We start from the raw sequence: 17,200 nt of genomic DNA, 5'->3' as shown, positions 1-17,200 counted from the left end.
TGGGGGGAAAGGGGGGAAAATTAGAGAATCGTGCAGGAATCCTGGCTTGAGAGTTCCAACTTCTTAGTAATGGGAATACTAGAAAAAAGGAATAGAGGATATATGAAAGAATCAAAAACAATTCTCTGAAAGCAGATCAGACCTGTAGCCTTGATGGCCACAATAAAATGGAAACTTACAAACAAAAACATATTATAAATTCCAGAATCCCAGGAATAGAGAAGGTTCTAAAAGTTTCCAGGGAAGAGAGGGATGGGGAAATCACTAAAATTAACAATATATAATGTATCATCCCATGTCAACAGACTTAAGAGCAACTGTGGTGAGAAAACAGTAGAAATGCCTCTAGTACTGCAAAAATTAATGTCAACCTATTATTCTGTATTTTATTAAACAGAAGGCATTTCAGAGGCTAGATCTCTAAAAAATTTCTGCCCATGTATCCCTTCCCAGGAAAAAGTGCTCCAGTAAAACGAGTATAACAAGACAGGGGAAAACATACCACCTAGGACAGCGATTTTCAACCAGTGTAAGCGCAGCCCAGTGTGGTGCCACAAGAATTTTTAAAGCATGCAATACCTGACTATTCAGGCAGAGACACTAATCTCTTTTCCCTGAGATTGTCAAATAAAAAATGACAACAGCCAACACAACAAGAGATGTCCAGTGTGTCTTAATCAAACTTATAACTTTTTTTTTTTTGTCAGATTGGCAAAAAATATATTTTTTGGTGTGGCACAGAATTTTATTTTATTCATTCATTTTATTTTTTAAAATATATCTTTATTGATTTCCGACAGAGGAAGGGAGAGAGAAAGAGAGAGAGAGAGATAGAAACATCCATGATGAGAGAGTCACTGATCAGCTGCCTGCTGCACGCCCCCCACTGGGGATCAAGCCCGAAACCCAGGCATGTGCCCTGACTGGGAATCGAACCCTGATCTCTGGGGTCATAGGTTGATGCTCAACCACTGAGGCACGCTGGTTGGGCCCACAGAATTTTAGTAATTAGTTTATGTGTGCCATGAGATGGAAAAGGTTGAAAATCACTGATCTAAGACATAGGGGACCCCACACAAGAGAACAGTTATGTGAGCTCCCAGGTGACTTTAAAGAAATATGCCACAAAACAGGCACAGAGCAGGCCTAGGGAAAGCAAGTCTATACTAGACTAGGATAACAAGAGGGGGGAGATTGCTTCCAATAAAACATGGAACTCTGTTTAGGAAATTGAAAATATTTTTGACAGGCCTGTGACAAATGTTACAGAATTTTGGGAAAAAATATTTGTTAGAAAACAAGAAGTGAATATAATCAAAAAATTAATTCCACACTCAAAAAAGTGAAAACTTACTAGGTATTATGTTAATGTAGCGTAAATGTAGTATTTCTGTCTGATAGCCATCTTTCGCTGCCAAATTACTAGATTGTTAGGAACAAAAAAAGTTATTTTGAAAGCAGGGAGACCAGCCTACTTGCTGCATCTGGCTGTGTGAGGTCATGGTGACTAGGAAGAAGGGCTTGGGATTGTCCTGGAGAAATGCTCAAGTTTCAGTCACATAGGGGTCCCAAAAATGTATACACACTGTAACAGCTGGTAACCCACTCAATTTCCACTCCTTTCTAGGTTTAACTGATTTGAAGTAATGGGGGGAGACAGACTAAGCTTTGAGCAGAGAAAACTTATCCTAACAATCCACTAGACCTTCTTTCATAGGGATTCATAAAAGATAAAAGTTTACAGTACAGAACCAGCAACAGTCAACAAATTGAGGGAGCAAAATACAGAACCAAATAATTCTTGCTGTTTGTGATTCCATTGCTTTGCCTTATCATCTGTGCCTGGACCAGAACGGTCATCAGTTTGAAAACAGGAACTGACCAAAAAATGATTCACTTCTGTAGATTCTTTCAAATTCTGAAACTGAACTATATGTTAATAAACACTGACTTTATAATCATTCAATGTGCATACACATCTTTTGGGACACCCTGTATTTGAGAAAAAGAATGAAGGGTATACAAGGAAAAGGCACAGCCACAGAACTATATGGCTCAGTAGTAAAAAGTATTTACATAATATAATAGTGTAAACATTGATTCTGATTTAATAAAAACCATGTTACATGTTGAGAGGACGGGGCGGGGGGGAAAGAAGGCCACGCTGGAGTTGAGAAAGCTAAGCTTTCAGCTGCTATGACAATAAGTCAATAGATGGTGCTAAAAATTGACTTAGCTATTATACTGTTGTTTATTTTGTAAAAAACAAGATTAAAAGTTAAGGTAAAAATTTTAGGCAGATCTTTCTATCACAACCATATTATTGAAATTTAACTTAAAGGTCAGAACCCCTTAAAAAATGGGGATTACTAAGCCAAAAATTTTCCTGAATATGTAAGTTTGATAATTAAGATAACAGTTTGATAATTAAGATAACAGAAGTGATTTAGAAAATCTACCAAAAAAGGGACATGCCGATGACACTGGGTCCATTATATACTTTTAAAAATCATGGTAGACAATTTAATTCATATTATTAATTTCTTACTTAACTTTTCAAGTGTTTACTTACATGGTGTGAAGAGCTGTTCCTCCTCTTTCCTTGCACTAAGAATAAAATGAATAAGTGATCAATGCAGATACAAACGCCTCAGGGAAACAGTTATGATTCCCTGACAGATACCAACACACAAAATAAGACAGATTTCACTCCATTTCCTTTATCACTTCTTGACAATTTATAATTTAAATCACTTGGCAAGAGGAGTCCCATAAAGTAAAACTTTATCCTATGTTTTACTGTTTTGACCTAAGAGAGATTCTATATTAGGTACAAATCAAAGTCGCTCCATGTACTGAAGAAAAGGCAAAGCTAATTAGGCCGGGTGAGAGTCAGCTAATGAACAAGTTTAACTGCTGCATCTCTGAGCCACTGCTCAGCCCCGGTTCCTAATTCTGCATTTACACCCACTTTACTTGAGTCACCAGCATCTAGCAGTTGATGGCTCCAAGAACCAGTTTCTGGCCAGGCCCCTGGAAGCATCCTGCACCACTGACTGGTAACCACCTGGAATATCTTACAAAGGGTCCCATCTAGTTAAAATTGTAAAATGAGTGTGGCTAACCTAACTAAACACCTACAACACAAAATTGTTTTGCTCTCAAAAAGAAATGAAAAAAAACAAAAGCTCCAAGAGGGTCCTGGGCTGCACTTTGTGCCCCCCGCTGCCTCCTGGAAGGTGGGGGGGCATCACAGGCACCTTCCTAGGGCTGAAGGCAGCTTTTCCTTTACTGTCTCCCCCTCTCTACATGAGAGCAGCCCATGGTCCCAGAAGAAACCGAAATACAGCAATCCTACCGAAAACGATCAGCTCCAGAAAGTCAAAATGCACACGTACCATGAAAAGGCATGTTAAAAAGCCCCACTGTTACTGTGCTGCGTTAATTCAGATCCACTGGAGCCTGCCCTTCTTGTGCTCCTGCTGTCTAATCAACTGAAAGCTTGATCTGTGAGCCTTTTTAAGCAAGAAAACACGATTTAACATAACATTAAGGAAAATAAGCAGGCAAGCAGGGTGATAAAATCCTACAGTTCTGACTCTTTTCCTAAGACAAACAGGACACAGGAAGCTGACACTAGTTTCCCTGCTGATGCTGAGCTTCTGGGGGCCCCCCAGGCCTGTCTGCTCTGATGCCCCCGGGCAGCCCTGCAGCAGGTGAGGGAGCTGGGAGGAGCTGGAAAGTTCTAGATGTGGGGAGGATGGAGCATTTGGTTGAGCGCTATGTAAAATAAAGCCAAAATCACAAATTCAATCCTCATACATAAACAACTGATTTTTTTGATTTGTTCAAATAAAAACCTAACTGTGACCTAAATTCTATCTTGACTTACCATGCATTTGATATTTCTTTAGGAAAATTGTCCTTGCCCTGGGATGGTAGGAAGGGATTAACTGTAAATACCACTCTGTATAGGAAGAAGAGAAATAAGCATACTGATTTAGTTGAGTAGAAAAATACAAAATTTAAAAAATAGCTATACATCCATTTTAATCACTTAAACGAAGTTGAAAGAGGCTTTTTTTTGTTTTCATTTTTTTTTAAATATATCTTTATTGATCTCAGAGGAAGGAAAGGAGAGGGAGAGAGAGAGAGAGAAACGTCAATGATGAGAGAGAGTCATTGATCGAGCCTGCAACCCGGGCAGGTGCCCTGACCGGGAATCGAACCCTGATCGCCTGGGTCCCAGGTACACGCTCAACTGCTGAGCAACGCCCGGCCGGGCAAAAAAGTTTTTAAGTAATGGTAACAAAACAATTTTAGTGAAGGCAACAACATAAAAATTCTACCAGGGTTATTAAAAATTGCAAGATCTTTCTAGATATGAGGAATCAACCCAGGCTATATCTTAGACTTTTTTTAAACTTGCACATAAGTAATCTAATTTAAATTAGGGTATCATATATGTGCTTTCCCCCTTCCACTTACCAATTAGAAATATAGTCACTCTCTTTTATGCTGATATTACTAGCTCATTCCAGAAACAGTCTCAAGAAGCAAGTTACACTGTGGCCAATTAGTGACAGATGCAAGCTAATACATCAAATAGGCCCAAATCAAGTGAGCTGCTTTTGGAAAATGTTCTTTACACACGTAGGCTGATTCTAACTCCATTCAGATAGTGAACTTAGTTAGCAGAGGCTTACTTGGGGCTGTTCATCGTGGCGCATTTTAAAGGACAGCATAAGAGCTCAGTGCTCTAATCTACAGGAATAGTTTCATGACAGTGACTTTTTATACTTTTGACAAAGTGATTTCTTAGTTCTGCTCTCAATTTCCAAAGCTAAACTCTCACTTCTTCCTTCCATGCCCCATGATTAATTTGGGTCTTCAATAAGAATTCTTTCTCGGCCTGATCATAGGGCTGCTTGCAAACATGAAATCTGCTGTGAACACATAAAGTCAGTCCCCTGCAGCGCACCTTGCACCGAGGTGGGATAATCTTCTACTTAGGCAAGAATACCAAACACGTACTTGAATTTTAATAACACAAAGTTTCCCACTATATGCGATTATAAAGTTGTCATTTAAAAAAACAAACCCTATGATAGGCCTTAGCAATGTCCATCTCAAACCATTTAACCAAACTTGTAAGAAAGTGGACCAAGGTCCTGATGGAATAATGGTTCAGGCGACATTCCCCACGTCACGTAATAATGGGCCTGTTTTTAAAAGGGCATTTGGAGGTCAAATATAAATAGACTATACCCCTGGTTCTTGGAGAATCAAAATGTTCACTGATATGTTAAAACTATAGTAATGAATAAAGTCTAACATCATGTCCAAATGTATTTACCTAGAAGACTTTCCCCTCCGAGTAACACAGTTAGAATGTTGCCCAAACGTCATTCGGGACTGGCTGGTTAGCAGACATCTGAGCTGTCGGCTTTGACAGTCCCGCCAGCAGAGAAATTAAATAACTGAACCAATTGCCTTGTGCTTCAAGGAAGCTCCTTCCCTGAATTTCAAGTTTATTAAATTGCTTTTGAAGACACTATTCTATTCAACATTTTTTTGTAAAAAATTCATACAATTATTTCAATGGATTTTCCCCACATATTTGAAAAATGAGACAATGTGAGCTATTTGGAAAAATAAACTAACTCAGTTGTGCACAAAGTGAGAGGCAGAGACTATCAGAGCAGCCTGTAACCTCCAGCTGCTGAGAGAATTCAAGACTATTTCCTACCAAAAATAATGCAAATATACTGAATTTGAATAAAAAATAACACATTTGCAGAAGCACCCATGTTTGTATAGGTCCCTATGCCATGATATAGCTAAATTAGTAATTTCACTGGAAAGCCCAAGAAAAGTATGTACTTCAGTCAAGGAAGCAGTAGGCTTACACACACACACCCACACACACACACACCCCAAAACAAGATGTGCTGCTATGGCTCTAAATATAAAAATCAAGAAGGCTGGAATGAAAGAAATGACAATATGCAGAAAAAAACAAAATTAGCTCAAGTAACAAACAAAAAGCTGGAGCTTCCCCTACCCTACACCCAGTTCTAGGGCAGGCACATGCCCCAGGGCTGGCCGATCAATCCCAGCTGGTCTGGCACCTCCCAAGAACCTCAGAGAAAGGCAGAGCTGACCTCTAGGATCCTTAGGGCCTCTGGAGCTCTGGGCGTTGACTTTACCAGCATGAGGAGGAAGCCTTTTCAGGAGAAATCCACAGGAGCAGAACTGAGACGAGTTCTGAGAAGCTCATTTCATTCCTGAATCAAGGAGTACCTTGGTTTTTACTCTGTGAACTCTGGTCATACAAGGCAGTGGTTTTAAACTTTTGAATCTCCTTAGAAAAGCTCTTTAAAATGAAATGACTAGACCAAAAGGTTAGGTTGTTTTTATGGCTCAATGTATACAACTAAGTTGCTTTCTAAAACAGGTGAGGGCATGCAAGAGTATAATGCCTCCAAACATACCAGTTTTAGCTTCTACTCCAGCTTTAATACTTAAACAAATCCCAGTTATGTGAATGAGGAACCTCACAGTGTCTCTAATTTGCATTTCTTTGATTATATAGTTTGACCACAGTTAACAGTGTTATTTCCACTTTGGTGAGTTGCCTTTTGTTTACAGGTACTGTATGTATTGTGCCCACGAGAACCCTAAGGTTATTAATTTGCATGAGCCTTTCATAAAATATTTACTGTTTATAGCCTCCAACAATTTTATATATATATAACTTCCACTTTTTGCTAATGACAAATACTGCATCACTATTTTATAGTGTGGTTTTAAGCAGCATTTTTCAGAAAGACTGATTTCAATTTATTCCAATTAAATAGAAATGTCAGAAGTTTCTAGGCCAACTGCTGGGCACCTGTTTACTTAAGGTTCCTGCATGTACTCACTGCTCTATCCCTATACTACACATTGTATTTACTGTACATTGTATTAGTTTCCTGACCCATAACATGAAATTTAGATGCTAACAAGTAGATTATACACTAATGATTTTCTCTCTCTGAGTCTGCACTTTCCCCCCAGGCAGGTGGCTCCTTCCCCCTGGCCTGGAGCTGGCTGCCCCACCCAAGGGCACAGGGTGCGCTCCTGGGGCCCCCAGGCTGCTGCTCCTTGAGCCTTGCTTCCTAGGAAGCCTCTGCCCCTCCCAGCTCTGGCTTCCAAACCCCCTCTGCAGCTGGCTCGCCTTGGATCTCAGGGCTGCCTTGTTGGAGTCCTCAACACGTGTCAGTGACTGTGACCGAGACGGGACAGTTCCCACAGTGAAGTACACCCTTCTTCCATTATGTATTTTTAAAGGTACTTTGCGCAGTGTCTTCGACTTTTAGGAACATTCCTCAGTAACAATTTACCTCCATTTCATTTCAAATTATGGAATGTTACTGTTTTAACCCTGAAGTTTAATTACTCTAATACACTGGAAAAAGGGTGTGTGAAAAAAGGTAGTATCCCCAAAGCTGATCACATGACATGTCACTCTATCAGTCCTATCCCTGTGTCCATCCATCTGAAATTCACATTCCTGCTCCAGCAACCTGATGTTCAAACCTCGGAAAACTCAATTTATACAACTTAGAGCCTGTCTTCTCACATGTAAAACAGATAAAATTCCTATATTACTGAACTCAAAACACTGTAAGGGTGAAATAAAATGCAAGAGGAATTTATGTACTATATATAGAGCACCAAGAAATGACAAAAAAGCTTTCAGAAATTAACTCAAAAGCAAAATATGAACATTTAGCATCACTTCAAAGGAAGTGTATGAAGTGCCTGCTCATTAACCAGCACCCCCACGTCATCTTAAGTAAATGTGAGCCTTGGCTGCCCGTTGAAGGGAAAGGAACCAAAGTCACACAATTAGCAGGAATTTCAGCATTTTTGTAAAATAAGCAAATACATATTTCCCCTGCTTTGTCATGTACATCACTGGATGTCCTCTCCTTCCTTTTCCATGTAACTTATCCTGGAGATCACCACATAGCAGGAAAGAGATATTTTATTTTTTATAGCTCCATAGTAGTCGACTGTGGGGACGTACTAGTTTATTTTTCTGTGACTTGTCATTCCTATCGTGTTACTACATTTAGACTTAATTTCCTTAACTCGGCCCATTTTAGGCCCTTACAGTTTCTGTTCAATCCACAGTTGACTCCCCTGCGCTACTCTGCCCGCCGTCTACCTGACACCCCTGCATCCGCCCTTCTCACACGGAAGCTTCTCTCTCTCTCCCTCGCTGTTCCTCTCTCTCTTTATACAATTAGCATCATTTCCCTACATATAATCCTCCAGTGGTTTCCCATTACTAGACTAAAATTTGTATTTTTTGTCAAGGCCCACGGGCATGCAGGTCTGAACGCACCGCCTTCCTCCTCCTGGCGCCCGTCAGTCTCCTCAGCCCCCCCCCCCCCCCCCCCGTGCCTGCTGTTCGTGGCCTGCACTCTGCGCACCCCCACCTGAGGAACCTGCCTGGAGCGTGTTCACAGGGCTCCCTCATTTTCAGACCGGCTCAGTGTCACTAAAGAGAGCAGCCGTCTTTAACCTTGGCTTTCTTGACTGTCCATGTGCTGTCCGCCCCTAGGATCCTCTAGAATGTAGAAACCTTTGCTAGGGTGGGAGCCTGGCCTTGAGTATCACTGTTTGTCCTGCATCTGGAATGGTGCCCAGTAAATATCTAACTATTTCAGTGTACCCCAAGTCAATTAAGTTTCTCCCAATTCTCTTATAACTCCTAACATTTTACCTAATGCAATCTTCTGATTTATCATCTAAGATCAGCACTTCTTTCAGATCTTAGAGTAGTAGTTACTCAGAATTAGAGACACAAAATCCCCAAAAACTAAAAGAGAAGTTCTGCTGTCCAGTGAAAAACCAATGGTGACTTTAATTGGGGTAAGAACATTTAGTGTTAAAATACCTTAACTGCAAAATGACATCCAAATCAAGATATAAGAAAGCATACCATCTGAAGTCTACAGGTCAGTACAATGCATCTGTTTTTATCTGGGTCCCCAGAATAAAGCATTATAATGGGAGTGTGTATGGTTTCACTTTGGACAATGGCCCATCCTAAAGACTGGGCACCTGAGTGATGCTCCAACCATCTGAAGGTACAGGGACAGTTATGAAAAGGCCTGCAGCAGAGCTCCACGTAGTTGCATAGAAATACCCCTTGGAGTGCCCTCCAGAGGTCAGGCACAGGTCCAGGGGCTTTATGTCATTACTTCTCTTTATAACACAGAGCTATAAAGCAGCACACAAACAATGACCTCATTTTTGTAGAATCAAATGTTATGTTTATATGCGTACAAAAGGTTCAGGAAGAATAAACACCAAAATATTAATAAACGTTCTGGGTGTTCTCAGCATAAGCGAGTGACTTTTCTATATTTTCCAATCTTTTACATCAAATGCTTATTAATACTGTCACCAAAAAAAGAGGGTTTAAAATAGCTCCTGGAAAGAGTGAAGATCTGCTGCCCAGAGGTTTTTCCTCATAGTATTGCCAGTTCCTTCCTATGCACCCCTCAGGGGCAGCGGGAGGAAGGATCCCCTGAGAGAGCACCTTGAGCCAGCAAATTAGCAAAGCTCATGAGGTCAGGACATGAAAGGCTGTGTGAGCAGTTGGTGAGTAATAACAACACTGGATGACAGGACCTTAGTGTCTTTTTTCTGTTACTGAGGCCACCATCGGTTATAGTCGATATACTGTTAGATAAAGGCAAGGTGCTACACAAATTCTTTTAAGTCTGTCTGAAATCTGTACTAGGCTTTTAAGAATATCCCCTGGAAATGACTTCAAGAAACCACCTTCTGTTCCAGAAGAACAAGGCAGAGCATCATTCAAGCGTGATTCTGTGTAAGAGGCACATGGTTCAATTCTCCATCACAGAAAAGCCAGAATGTTTTACATCTAAGTAGGTATTTCCTATTTCCAGGGAAGTTGATATAAAATTGTCTGAAATATAGATATTAAAAGCAAATTTTCAGTGTCCTTGGACTTTACATTTGCTATTTTCACCTTGTTTCTATGGAAACTTAATAACAGGCAATTGCTGAAACTGAGCTTTCTCATATCAAGTTATTGAATGTGTCTCCAAAATTAAAAACAATTTGAAATAGAAAATCTATCACATTAAACATAAAAGGCAATTCTATACTTTGAACCCTGTATTTCCAGCTTCTCTGGTTTACATTACTCACTACAGGCTTGTGCTCACTCCCTGGTCCTTGACCTGCCCTCTCACCAGCTTCTCACAAGGTCCCTCTGCGTCCAGAGCTCTGTCGGCTTCCACCCGAGGCCGTCGGAACACACTCCCTAAAACACATCAACTCGCACCCGGGGAAATTCCTGGTCCCCCGTGACTTCTACTTTGACTCTTACCCACTGTGATGAGTTTATAGACACAGGGGGAGCAGCCGTTGCTTCTGAGTTGTATACAGTGATTTCAAATGCGAGTAATCACTACTGGAGGAAGTTAAAATGGGCTCACTTTATGAAGAAATATGAAATATAAGCTGCAATCTAAAGAGTTTGTAAGCACCACAGAAACTGAATTTGGCACATTGCCACCTGCACGTCAGCCTCTTCTGCTCAGCAGCTGTGCCACAGTCACTTCACAGTCTAAGTCTCGGTTTCCTCGGCAGCAATGGAGGGAGAGTATACACGGGCCTTATTTGCAGTTAGAAGGGCCAAAGGAGATATACGTGGAAGTGAGTTGTACACCTTAAAAGAATTAAATCAAGGTCCTCTTTAGCCTCTCATCCAACACTACCCATACTAACTGGTTTATAAAATCACTCAGAGGCTTACCTGGCAGCGCCAAGCAGAGCGAGCAGAAGTTTTCACAGGTACTTACTTGCCTGGTGCTTAAAGGTACACTTAACTAATTCACGTAATTTGTTCATTTATTTCACAATATTTGAATATTCTGAAAAGTGAGTACTTTTCAGTTACAAAGCCATGTGCACCATCTGGGTAAATTCACACGGCTAATTATTCTAACATTTAAAGAAATTAAAAGCTCAACTAAAGTTTAAATAGAATAAGAGCTATAGTACATTTGCTCTATGAAATAATCTCTGGCATTTACATGAAACAAATGGACCAATGGGGTTTTAACATCTTTGTGAAAGAATGTTTTCTACTTCAAAACCAGTCTCCATTAGCTACACTGTCACTCAGGCTTATTTTCCAGCAAGTACTTCTTCTCCCTCCCTCTCTCCTCCCTCTCCCCCCCTACCCCCCTTTAGGCACCTGGTCTTCAGAAGTTTTACCTCAACATTCCTACAGTTAGACAGGAATCTCCCTGCAGGAGGGAAGAGGACCTAGAGGGTGCCATGGGGACGAACGTTCTGAAGATATATTTGTGTCAAAGTAAATAAATTAATCAGACTCAGAGGTTTCTCCTTTGTGTAAAAAAACAAACAAAATAGTATTCTCTGTAGCACTGGCAGCACATTACACATCATTCAGTAATTTCAAGTCCCTCTCCCACCATTTCCCTCTGTATTCAAATTACAGTTGGGAGGAATAAAGCAGCTTCTAGGCAGCCAACTGAAAACAGCCTACTTAAGAACACCACATAGAGTCCATGTCAGTTGTCTATTTTGAATTGAAATAATAAACTCTAACATCTTTGCAGGTGAACTGTCCTGAGTATCAACTATCTTAACAGGTGGGAGCCAGGGTATCCCCAGCCCCTACCTGGTTCCTTCATTTAAGTACCTTATGGATAAGTAAGGAGAGGGAGATGGGATGGATACTCTGAAGTTGGGGTATTCAAGTTTTCACTGACAAAACGGAGAAGATATACCCAAAAGTCTTCACAGAGGCCCACGAGACATTAAACAGAGCCATAAACAGGAAGGGCCAAGGACTGGAGTGTCTCAAGCTGGGTTGGAGTACGAACTGGGGGGTTTCGGTAGTGAACATGGAAACTGGCCAGACAGGACGGGAAGGGAATAAGGGGTGGGGACACCAGGAAGAGCCAGCTCCAGAAAAGCAGCCTCCAGGCAAGGAGCCTGAGGGGGTGGCTCCCTGCTAGGGGACCCTGGGGTCAGCACAGGACAGAGGTACTCCTGAGAGCAGTGAACACCCGCCACCTCCTTACCATCGGGCTTTTCCACGTCACTGAGGCGCAGGATGGGGTGGCAATCACAGAACAGGGAATGCAAGTTGTCAACTTCCATGGCAGCCGTGGCTGGTGGTTCTGCCACTGAGTTCCTGGAGCCCCCCCCATACACAGGAGTCTCATATTCCCGAGGCCGCCCCCGAGAGTGCTGGCCCAGCTTGGGGCTGGCATTGGGCTTCAGGCAGCAGCAGGACAGTTTGTTCCCCATGAGGACCCTTCACTCCCTGCTGCTGTCACTGCCTTTACTCAACAGTCCCACCCCCAACTCCCAACAGTGCCAAAGCCCTGTACAGCACAGGGGCCACTGGGCTGCCAGGCCCTGGGCAGGGCTCAAGGCCCGGCTGTGCCCCTGCTGCTGCCCCCCCTGCTGTCAGCTGTGGCCGCCTCCACTGAGCTGACTAGTCTGTGAGGACGGCGAGCAGCCTGACTTAGTCCAAAGGTGTGGAGATCAGACAACTGCTGAGAATCACAGCCACCGCAAGAAGAGAGCACAGCCGAAGCTCCTCCTCCTTCCACAGCTGCTTCTCAACTGAAGGCAGTTCACCTGGTTGGCACCAGCCAACCAGAGCACATTCCATGGTCGCCTGGTTACGAGGGACCCATTCCACCCAGAGTTCCCTCCAGGCCCCCACCTTACAGGGAAGGCAGTGGTTCAGGATGCCCCCTCCCTGCCCTGCACCCACTCCACCCCTTTACCAAGGGCACAGGCCTGGCCCGGTCTCAGCTTCCATACATAATTGCCTAACCAAGTCCAATTTGTAGCAGGAAAGCTACAAATGTATTGGCCATGGCATCGGGGTGAAGCAGTGAACAGGAAGCGAGGAAGTGAAGACAGCAACTGAGGGCTTCTCTTCCTGAGCATTTGGCTGAGAAGAGAGATGTGGCAGTAGTGAGAGGGAAAGACACTGCTAGGATATGTTTATTCTTAGATGAAAAATACATGTATATTTATATGTTAAAGCATAAGAGCCAATGCAAAAAAAAAACAGAAGTTAGAGGAGCCGGGGGAATGAAGGGAGCAAGGCCCCTGTGAGCAGGAGGGATGCACCCAGAGCAGGGACGGACGAGCTCTGGAAGGACAGAGACGCCAGGAGGGAGCAGACCTGTGCAGCCACAGTGACATTGCTGGTAGAGGGGAGACTTAGGAAGAGCTCGTCGGATGACCTCTGTCTGTCTTTATTTTAATAGGCTCCTACAGGGAAAGCTCCTGAGAAGGAGAGGGTGAGGTGTCCAGAAGTGTGCACTTTAGAAAAGCTGAAAGTACCCAACAATACCCAAATAATATCTTTCCTCAAAGGTGGGCGGGCTCAAAAGAACTTTGAGCAAAACCAAGGAGCTCTACTATAAACAGATGTCACAGAAGTAGAAGAGAAAGCTAATTATTTCCCCAAATAATTAACAGGAATGGCACCAACTTTTGGAGAAGAGTAGAGAAAAATTTAAGACAACAATGACATGTAATTGAAAAAAGTGTGAACATTTACAAGCCCTTTAATCACATATGTGCCAAAAAAAATAAAAAGGAGCAGAGGGAGTGTTCCCCTTTATTAAAAGGACAGCAGGAGGGAAAGGTCAGCTCAAAAATCAGGGAAGCAGAGACTATTAATATTTAATAGTTTAAAAGATGTAAGTAAGGTTTAGTGACAAGAACTAGTGACATATTAAAATGTGGAGACCACAGTGGAGTGGGAAAGGGCTCGATGAAGTTCAGTTTCAGTAAACAACATGGAGTTAAATCCTTAGGACCTAGTGACCGAATTTCATGGTAATAATATTATTGTCTAATGTCCTAGGAATGTCATTAGATACCATTCTGGATGACTCTTGTACACTTGATGGATGCCTAAGATTATGTGACAAAGTAGCGCCTGCATTTATCAACAGATCCACACAAAAAGAAATGCATGACCTTGAATATTAAAGAATTTTAAACTTGCTAAGCCAAAAACTAATAGAAAGAATTATCAAGAAAGTAGATTTTAAAAGATTTTGTTTGAAGAAAACACTGCAGAGCAGTAAGAAAAAAAATCCTCTACTTCTATAACAGTAGCAAATCAGGGAGAGCAAAAGGAAGCTAATAGGAGTGATATGATTTGAGTTAGGGCAGAGTTTGATTTTGTGACAGAATCAGAGACCTTGGTTTTGCTCCTGATGGCTGAATATCTCCGGTGAGGACTTTATGATCATTGTTTAACATGGTCTGGTGTGAACTCATTCACTCACTCATTCAATACCATTCAGTACCTGAGCCTTTACCACAGCCTACACGCATTCTTAGGTTCTGGGGATGTTGCTCTGACCAAGATAAACAAGGTACCTATTGTCATAAAATTTATTTCTAGTAGAAGGGTCAACACACAGTGTTGCCCATCACACCACAAACTCATGGCTCAGGATGGCTATTGATCTCCAGCTATTCTGTCTTCATTACAGACAGCAGGGCAAAATGATAAGGGACATTTTTTTCCAGAATATCCACATAGCACAATGCTTATATATTACTGCCTTAAAGACTAGTCACATGGCCACACCTAGCTGCAAGAGAGGCTCAAAATATATAATCATATAACTAAGTAAGACAGAAGACAAAACTGATTATGGGAAAGTAACTAGCACTCTATGCCACAATCTGTAAGAAAAGATTAGAAAAGTTTCAACTTCAGGAATAATCATGATAAAATTTCATAGCCCTTTGTAAGCATAAGTGAAAAATTTATACCAGCAGGTCTGTAATAGTCTTTTCTGAAGCAAACAGGACAGGAACAGTGGAGAGGGGTTTAAGCTATAGAATGAAACTAGGTTACATAGAAGAAAGATTCTCCTGCAGTCAAGTAATCAGGATTACATAGAACATGGGTATTGAGACTAATAGGGGTCCAGCCTGAGTATTATAACTAGTGGTTCTTACAGAAGAGGATTTTGCATGTAAGTAACATGCACATTTTTCCAGGGCTGACTGTATCATCATCATCTTATTCTCAAAGGCGTATGTAAACAAAAATGCTAAGAATTACTATACCTGATTTGATGTGGAACAACTCTCATTCCCAACTTCAGAAAATTATAATCCGGATTTGTTAGGAAGTAGGGCATTCGATGATGTTGATATTCACATTTTAGTGAACTGTCCAGTGCTTCTTCCACCTGTCTCTTTCCAAGCCTTCTGAACTCTTTTCCCATCTTCTGTCTTCTCATAGCATGTAGGTTTCTTTCTGCCAAGTGAGTCAATTGACATGAGAATTTTACATCAGAGATATGATGCTCTGAAAAAATAATAAGGGTGTTCGTTTGCCAGACCATCAGGGCATTAATGTTTATTGGACAGGTCAGTGTCAGCCCCAAAGGTCCACTGTGATTATAGTCCCAAATCTCGGGGCATTTCATGAGGCCAGTTCTAAGATAGGCTTCCAGTGTTAGAGGAGGGTTTTTTCTTTTCCTTTCCTTCCTTTTCACTTCCTTTTAGGTGTTCAGTTAGTATATTAAAGAAGTATCAGTAGAAAAAATGCCCTTCGTCTCTCTGGTGAGTTCAGTGAGGTGTATGTGCATCACATATTTAATGGTATCTAGCTGGCTAGCTGGCTTTAATATACCCCCTTTAAAAGAAATAACCTGCTGGCCTGTAGAGTTTATGATGAGAAATCAGCTGACAGCCTTATGGGAGCTCCTTTGTAGTTAACAGCTTTTTTTCCTCTTGCTGCCACTAACATTCTCCCTTTACCTGGGATTTTTGGCATTTTAATTATGTGTTTGGGTGTGGGCCCCTTTGGGTTCTTCTTGCTTGGGACTCTGTGCCTCCTAAACTTGTGTGACTTTTTCTTTCATTGGTTAGAGAAATATTCTGCCATTATTTCTTCAAACAGGTTCTCTAACCTTTGCTTAGGTTCAACCTCTTCTGGAACCACTATGATGCAAATATTGTTATGTTTCATGTTGTTCCACAGCTCTCTTAAACTATACTCCTGTTTTTTAATTGTGTTTTCTTTAGGTTCTCTAATTGAGTGATTTTTTTCCACCCTGTCCTCTAATTTGCTGATCTGATCCTCAGCTTCCCCTAATCTGCTGTTCATTCCTTCCGATGTTTTTTTTATTTTTTATTTCTACTATGTCATTCTTAATTTCCTTCATAGTTTCTATATCTTTTTTCATGCTGTGGAGCACCATTATAATCAGTATTCTGAACTCCGTATCATCAAGTATTCAAGGTAATGCAAAACAAGGATCTGAAACCAAGAATACTCCATCCAGCGAGGCTATTATTCAAAATAGATAGTAAAGCACGGCTGGGCATGGCTCAGCAGTTGAGTGTCCACCTAAGATCCAGGCAATCAGGGTTCGATTCCCGGTCAGGGCACATGCCCCGGTTGTGGGCTGCAGCCGATCAATGACTCTCTCTCATCACTGATGTTTCTATCTCTCTCTCTCCCTCTCCTTTCCTCTCTCTGAAATCAATAAAGATATATTTAAAAAATAAATAAATAAATAAAAATAAAAATAAAAAAGGAAATCCTGTGACATGCTACAGAATGGATAAACCTAGACATGATGCTACGTGAAATAAGGCAGGCACAAAAAGAAAACTACTGTGTGATTCTACTTAGATGAGGTATCTAAAGTAATCAAACTCATATAAACAGAAAGTAGAATGGTGGGTTGCCAAGGGCTAAGGGATGGGAAAAATGGGAGTTGTTTATTAGGTATAGAGTTTCAATGTTACAGTATAAGCAAGTTCTGGAGATCACAGGACGATGGAAGGCCAAGACGGGGGTGTAGGGAAACACTGGACTCGCCTCCTCCCACAACCACATACAAATTACAACTAAACCACAGAACCATCGTTCAGAACCATCTGAAATCTGGCTGAATGGAAGTCCTAGAACTAGAGAATTAAAGCAGCAGCCACACTGAGACTGGTAGGAGGGGTGGTCTGACACCCACGTGTGGCATATTTTTTAATCAGGAGGGATACCTTGGCTGTGGAGGTCCCCCCATGAGGATCAAGGGGTCCCAGTCCTACTCCAGACTCCTCAGTC

At 41.6% G+C, this 17,200-nt stretch overlaps 1 long non-coding RNA gene across 1 annotated transcript in view; it reads right to left on the bottom strand.

Moving 5' to 3' along the window:
* Positions 1 to 2,569: 2,569 nt before the first annotated feature.
* Positions 2,570 to 17,200, bottom strand: part of LOC148094343 (uncharacterized) — a 32,784-nt gene continuing 18,153 nt past the window's right edge. Inside the window, exons 3-5 of the long non-coding RNA XR_015714290.1 lie at positions 15,190 to 15,382; positions 3,893 to 3,967; positions 2,570 to 2,607 (exon numbers count right to left, since the gene is read on the bottom strand). This is a non-coding gene — a long non-coding RNA (uncharacterized LOC148094343). The remainder of the gene's footprint in view (positions 2,608 to 3,892; positions 3,968 to 15,189; positions 15,383 to 17,200) is intronic.

This window comes from Miniopterus natalensis, chromosome 1 (genome assembly GCF_054644295.1).
Source record: "Miniopterus natalensis isolate mMinNat1 chromosome 1, mMinNat1.hap1, whole genome shotgun sequence".
Taxonomy (NCBI): Eukaryota; Metazoa; Chordata; class Mammalia; order Chiroptera; family Miniopteridae; genus Miniopterus; species Miniopterus natalensis.
This window is presented reverse-complemented; position numbering and strand designations above follow the sequence as displayed.